We start from the raw sequence: 7,075 nt of genomic DNA, 5'->3' as shown, positions 1-7,075 counted from the left end.
CTTATTTTCTGCAGTTGCAGCTGACTCACTATTTCCTACATTACTTTAAGTTCTAAAGCATTTCTGCAGGTGATACAGCTGCTCTAATTGTTTGTTTTCTTGACTAACAAGGCAATATTATTCAAAGTCAGCATGGAACGTAAGAAAAGCAAAGGCCTAAACATATATGTAGTCGTGTCACGGAGCGGCCTTTCCTGCCCCCTCCAGAGGGCGGGAGTAGGACTCCGAGCTTCTATAGACAGTCACGGGTCGGCCCTTTAAAGCAGGTCCCGCTGGTCCACTGGCCAGAGTCTTTAGGCAAAGCTGGTGACTGTCCCTTTAACACAGGGCCCACTGGCCTGAGTCTCTATAATCACTGGTTGGCCCTTTAAGGTAGGGCCCGTTGGCCCACTGGCTGGAGTCTTTACACCAAGCTGGTCTTTTAACGCAGGGCTCACCAGCCCAAGTCTCTATTCCCCAACACTGGTTGGCCCTTTAAGGCAGGGCTGAAGGGCCTGTGACAACTAGTTGCTGGGGGGACAGCACACCTCATAAGGGGACCCAGGCCCACCCTACTCCACTGGGTCCTGGCCCAGGGCCCTGTGAGTGGCAGGACAGCCCACCACTCCCTCAGTGGGGAATCCATCCAAAACGCACAGAGGTTCCCGGGATGGGAGAGGTTGCTTCTGCACCCTCCCTGGGGCACTTCCTACCTGGTCCAATGGGGTATCTTCCCATGTTCTCGCAGGGTTCTCTAATTCCGGGGGGCTGTTCCTTCCACGTAGGCAGCAGTGGAGACGTCCCAACTCGCACGAGCGGTTCTGCTGTCTCCCCTCCATGTGCCTGGCTAGTACTGGTCAGGAGCTCCCCTCTGAGGTCCTTCTCCTTTGGCAGTCAGTCCAGACTGAGCTTCTCCACAGGCTTTTATAGCTGGGCTACAAACAGAGCATGCCCAGCAGAGTTGTGGGGGCAGGGCTCCTTTAGACAGAGTAACCTGGCTAAACCCTGTGGCTGTGTCTAGACTGGCCAGTTTTTCCAGAAAATCAGCCGCTTTTCCAGAAAAACTTGCCAGCTGTCTACACTGGCCACTTGAATTTCTGCAAAAGCACTGACTTCCTACTGTAAGAAATCAGTGCTTCTTGCGGAAATACTATGCTGCTCCCGTTCAGGTAAGAGTCCCTTTGCACAAAGCTTTTGCGCAAAAGGGCCAGTGTAGACAGCTCAGATTTGTTTTCCGCAAAAAAGGCGATCGGGGCTTTTTTGCAGAAAAGCACATCTAGATTGGCACGGACGCTTTTCCGCAAAAAGTGCTTTTGCGGAAAAGCGTCCGTGCCAATCTAGACGTTCTGTTCCGAAAACAGTTTTAACGGAAAACTTTTCCATTAAAAGCATTTCCAGAAAATCATGCCAGTCTAGACACAGCCTGTGAGTTCAGTGCAGGGTTGGTTTGCCCCGTCACGAGTCCCCTTACTATAGGAGCCTCTGACTTTTACTGGGAGGATCCTTTGTGCTGCAATCTAGCCCTAGAGACTACAACTCCTTTGGTCCTTGGGGAAAAGGAGGGGAAAACTCTTGCTCTCTTCCAGGGAGGGAGAGAGAGGGTTGATGGGCTCCATTTTTGCAGGAGAGGAGCCAGATTGCTGGTGTGGAGCCTTTTCTAGTCCAGGAGTTGCTGCTGGAAGCTAATGCTTGCTGCCGAGAGCCTGCTGGGGCTTGGATCTAGCAGGCTGCTTCAGGCTGTGCCTGTGGCTGAGAAGGGCCTGCATGAACCTGCATAGAAGGTATTGTGTATTGGCTGCTTGGGAAAGTGCTGCCTGGGACAGAGCACAGAAAACAGACTGACTCTGGGTCCATAGAGAGGCAGAGTGATCTGCCCAGTGAACCTGAGCCACTGCACCGCCTTGCCTGGCTGCTCAGCTTGGACTGACTCACACAGAACCTGCCCACTGCTGTCGCCACTCCAGCTGCAGACCTTCAAGCGTGCCCATGTAAGCATCTGGGACTTTGAATCCAGAGGAGGACACGCTCAGGGATGGGATAAAGGGTGGCAGTGTACATGCCAGGTAGATACGTTTCCTTTCTTTCTGTACTTTGATAATTGATTTTATTCACTTTTAATTGTTAAGCCCTGTTTCTTTAAGTTGTTGAGTAAAGGTGTGTTAATTCTAATTTAATCAATTAGATGTATATTATTTATAATTGTTGTTTTGGAGTTAGATCCAGATTATAACTGGAATCATTTTATTCCTGGAGGCTCCCAAGGCACACCAGTAAGTATGTACTGGGCCAGCCTGGTCAAGGCACTGCAATTGTATATTCCTTTAGGAGCAAGAGACTGCAACAAGGGGGTGGATAGGGAATCCCCAACTATACAACATCACTACTGGGGTACTCAGGATCTCCTTTTATATTAAAAACATCAGGCACCCTGGCACACGTGACCATGGCCTGCTCCAGAGTAACTATGGGAGGAAAGAGGGGGTTACATATTTATGGCTATGTCTACACTAGAGTTTTTTCAGCAGAATATATGCTAATGAGATTTATGCTAATGAGTCCATCATTAGCATATTTTCTGCTGCAAAAACTCTAGTGTAGACAAAGCCTGTGGGAACACAAAAGGAAAAATAAAGACAGCTAAATGTTTGGCAGTATTATATGATGGTACATAAAGCACTTACATTAAAAATCACATGCATCACTTAAACATTAATATCCTATGATTTGCTAACACATGAGCACATACAACCCCATAACATCTAACAGGGATACTTGTAGTATATAATGCTAAGTACAGAAAAAGGTTTTGTATGGTCAGGTCCTAAAAGTTAAAAAGGGACTTACTGGAGCATATGGCCTTGAGAAAACGTCTGCTCTGGGGTTAATCTCACTCAGGGTATTCCACTTCAGCAAAAAGTATAAACTTCCACTGTGTTCCTTTTTGAAATCTATAGTGTACAATTTCTACACAGCCTATAAAAGACAAAAATATACATGGAATTTAGTAAAGGAAGCCAAATATTTTTTTTCAACCAGTTCTTATGTTTAAAGGGCAAAATTAAGATCAAGTGTACAAGTGGCTGATACATGAGTGAATAGGAATGGTGTGAAAATTTTCAGGGAAGGTACCCTGTCTTTCTGACTTTGATGTCCTTATTGTGCCCTTTTTTCCCCTTCACCACAGCCCCTATGCTACGCATCAGTGGGGACTGTGTGTCTTTGTGCCACCCAAGAATTTCCCTGCATTGGGGGAGACCTCCACCAGCAATTAGTTATTTTGACAATATTTAGTTCAGAAAGCAAGATACTCTGAAAAGAAATACTTTCTAGATAGCATCCTTTGAAACACAGTGAATAACCTTGTTGGCTTTTGTAATGCACTGAGGTTAAGTGTGACAAAATAAAATGGTGATTTACTTAATCTAAACAAATATGAAGTCTCTCCTAATGTAGACGGATGAGAATAAAACAGACATCCTGACTATTTTGTTTATTAAAGCTAAGATGACATGTTTTGCTAGAACAGGTGCATTAACACCAGTGTTGAAGCCAGATATAAAAATAAAATAGTTCACATCTAATCACATCAAACACGTGAAGATTTATTCCTTATTAGCTGGCAGTTCACAGGATCATTCTGTACTTCATTCAGATTATTAGAGTGGATGCTCCAATTTCTTCAGCTGTTCCTGGAGTAGACTTGCTCTAAGTATGGTCTATTTACTTTAATCTTGAACCAGTGAGATGACAAAAGGATTAACTGAGTATGTTAAGCACTGCTTTATGAAGGACAATGTAATTCTACATAACACATTTGTAGCTCTGTCACACCTATGCTAGATCAAACAAAATAAAATGAGATAAAAATAAGAAATGTCAAGTTTCATGAGTCTACAGGGACTGGAAAATAATTTCCTTCCATCTATTCTAACCGTAGGATGGTATAAATGACCCAGCATACAATGGGTTTTTCTCACCCCCTCCCTCCTCTATCTACCTTTTTTTGAAGTTCTCAGCCACTGCTGGAGGGAAAGTGATGTATTAGAAACACTCATCTCTAGTGAAGTTCCTTTTTCTTCCTTAGATATGAAGCTTGAGGTCTTATGTGAGCCTTAACTGGTGCATATGAAAGCCAGCTTTGGAAAACCCTACCATTTAATTTGATAAATTTAATGGGTACAGGAGATGCCTGAAAAAGGTTAACTAACAATGGTTACCATACATTTACTTTAGATATAACATTGTTCTATTTGTACAACAAATAACTGAGGTATTTGAGAGACAACAGTGTGATAACATTTCTCAGATTTGATTTTTAAATGGTGACCACTGACTAATAACTTGGTAATGAAACCAAAGAGAAAAAAGGGAAGAAATAATCTTTTTCCTTGTATTTATTTCCCCCGGGAAACTAATATGGTACAGAAGCTGTAAACAAAAATATAACATTTCTGCAGTGGTAATTCTTCACAAGTTTATTATTATTTAAGCTAAGCCATTATATGAAAAATAAAATGCTGAAAAAATCAATATGGTTCTTCTATTTATTTGCTGATAAATGCTTATTCTGTCAAGAATTATGTTAGTATTAGGAGATATCAAAGGAAACCATTTAAGCTTTTCTTCATGGTGGGTTTACAATGGCCAGTACAGTTTAGAAATATATATACCCAACATACTGGAGTACATTGCTTATACATCTCAAAATATCAATGCAATACAAAAGTTGTCAACATGAAATGTTTGGATTAAATGTGAAAGGAATCCTAACACTTTTCATAATGGAAATGTGTACTTACTTGGAGCTTGTAATGCGGTCGCACTCACCTCTCATGGGTCCCTGTGCCAAGTGCGCATGCCTGCACACTTACTGTCTCTCCTTGTGGTGGGTCTTTGGTGACTCAGTCACACAATCTGTCTGTGATAAAAACAAAGCAAACCCCCTTTAGGGGTACAAGTCCAACAGGGGCCTCTCCAGTGCTCTAAGTAATGTCTCCCACCAGTTGTTCCAGCTCCAGGACAGAGCAGTACCCAACGCCCCATCCCTGGTGACAGGCCTTTCTGGCTGCAGCTCACTATCTGGGCCGCTGAAGTTCATTTCCTGCTTCTGGGGTGCTCAACGTCCAGACCATTTCTCCCAGTGACTAATGGGGAGGAGAAAGACCCAAGCTCATCCATTACTTCAGGTCCCCCAGCCCAGGGACTCTATAGATAGCAGCAGTCAACTGTGTCCCTTTATCTAAGTTGCATTGTTGCTTTAATTCCCAGGGCAATTTCCTCACAGCCCTGTGCCATCTCCACCCTTACCCAAGGGACTTGTCCTGATGGAGAACCCACAACCAGCTCAAGGCTCCTTCTTGCTCACTTTGGCTTCTGGCAGCATACATTGCTCAAGGTCCTGTAGCACCCTCAGCCAGCCCCACATTATCCATGCTCCTCCAACTCTAGAAAGGAACTGACTTCAGTTAGATCCTGCAGTTCTTATACTAGCCTGATGGGCTCTGATTGGTTGCTTTCCACACCACCACTCTAGGCAGCTTGGAGGATCTCTCTACTGCCCTCTTCTGAGACAGGGCATAGCAGGGCCACAAGGCCTCCAGGAGGGGGCCTAACAACTATTCCACCTCTTTACAGAGCCCAATTCTGTTTGGTGCTGAACAATTCCTGAACAATACAGATCTCCCAATTCCCACTGAGAACCCTTTTGAAAAAGTTGGCCTGAGTCATCTGTTTTCTGTCTTTATTGAAAAAGTAATGTGTGCACCTAAAGTCTTCATGAGAGTTCAAGTACATTAAAAAAAAAAAAGAGATGCCTTCATAACTCAGCCTTCAAGGGTATTACAGGGTTCTGTCAAGAAGGATACCAATTAATATTTTTCAACTTAAGAAAGTAATTAATGCCAGCCAGTTGCACAGGTATGACTACTGTAAATAGCAAATGACAGCTATTGATTGGTGAGCATACGACACAGTGCTGCGTATATCAAATGCAATGAAGCCTCATAAAGAAGGGTTCATCTAAAACAAATAGCTATGCTGGCACTTAGAAGAAGTGACTCCATAGTTCCCATTGGCCAGAAATGGGAGCTATGGGGGTGGTGCCCGCACCTGCAGCCTGTGGAGACACCCCCCCACATACACACGTACTGAGGGACCACTGCCAGATGTGTGTGTGCTGATCATTTCAGGAGCTCCCCAAGGTAAGTGCCAACCCAACCCCTTCTTGCCCCTCCCCCCCCCCGCCCAATCGTGCCTTCCCCAAACCCAGAGCCCGCATTTCTCACCCAAACGCCCTCCCAGACCCTACACTCCCTCCCACCCTCAAACTCACTCCTGGAGCCTGATGCTTTCACTCCTTCTTGCACCCAAACTCTCTCCCAGAGCCTACACCTCAGACCTCCGTCCACACCCAAATTCTCTTCCAGAAAGCAATCCCTTAACCCTTCCTGAACCCCAATCCCTGCCCCAGCCTGGTAAAAGTAAGTGAGGGCTGGAGAGAGTGAGTGATAGAGGGAGGAGGGATGGAGTGAGCAGGGGGTAGGACCTCAGAGGAGTGGGGCAGGGATATGGCCTCAGGGAAAGGACTGGGCAAGGCTTTTTGGGTCTGTGCAATTATATATTTGGCAGCTTTTCCATGTGCAAGCCCTGGCCATGCCAGAAGAGTGCAGACAGCACCTCGCTGGGCTCCAGTCAGTGCACCCAGAAAGAGAGAAGAAGAGCATTTGTCGCTTGCACATGAAGAGGGCCCATTGCTTGTTCTGCCCCGTGTCTCGGAATTGCAGTCGGCAGGCCTGGTTACTAGAGTTGCGAACTGATACTATAAAGATGCTTCAGGGGTTAGCCGAGTTAGTCTGTACAGGATAAACAACAAATATTCTAGTAGCAATTTATAGACTAACAAAACATGTAGATGGTATCATGAGCTTTTGTGGGCACAGCCCAAGTCTTCAGATGACCGGAGTCACTTGAGGGGGGGCTCTCGGGGTCTGGGAGGGGCGGGATGGGGGATCACCTCTCATCAGCTCACACAACTCCTCTAATCTCCTGTTATGTGTGTTTGTATTTGTCCCTTTCTGCAGGTGGTGACGGCCATCAA

At 45.3% G+C, this 7,075-nt stretch overlaps 1 long non-coding RNA gene across 1 annotated transcript; it reads right to left on the bottom strand.

The window, feature by feature from the left end:
- Positions 1-698: 698 nt before the first annotated feature.
- LOC142819140 (uncharacterized) lies at positions 699-5,396 on the bottom strand. Its single transcript, XR_012896927.1, has 4 exons — positions 5,287-5,396; positions 4,807-4,897; positions 2,824-2,952; positions 699-914 (listed from the first exon to the last, which is right to left on the bottom strand). It is a non-coding gene; the product is annotated as an uncharacterized LOC142819140 (long non-coding RNA).
- Positions 5,397-7,075: the final 1,679 nt, after the last annotated feature.

Source organism: Pelodiscus sinensis, chromosome 20 (genome assembly GCF_049634645.1).
Source record: "Pelodiscus sinensis isolate JC-2024 chromosome 20, ASM4963464v1, whole genome shotgun sequence".
In the NCBI taxonomy this organism is placed as follows: domain Eukaryota; kingdom Metazoa; phylum Chordata; order Testudines; family Trionychidae; genus Pelodiscus; species Pelodiscus sinensis.
Note: the sequence above shows the minus strand (reverse complement) of the source record. Positions and strands in the feature narration are given on the sequence as shown.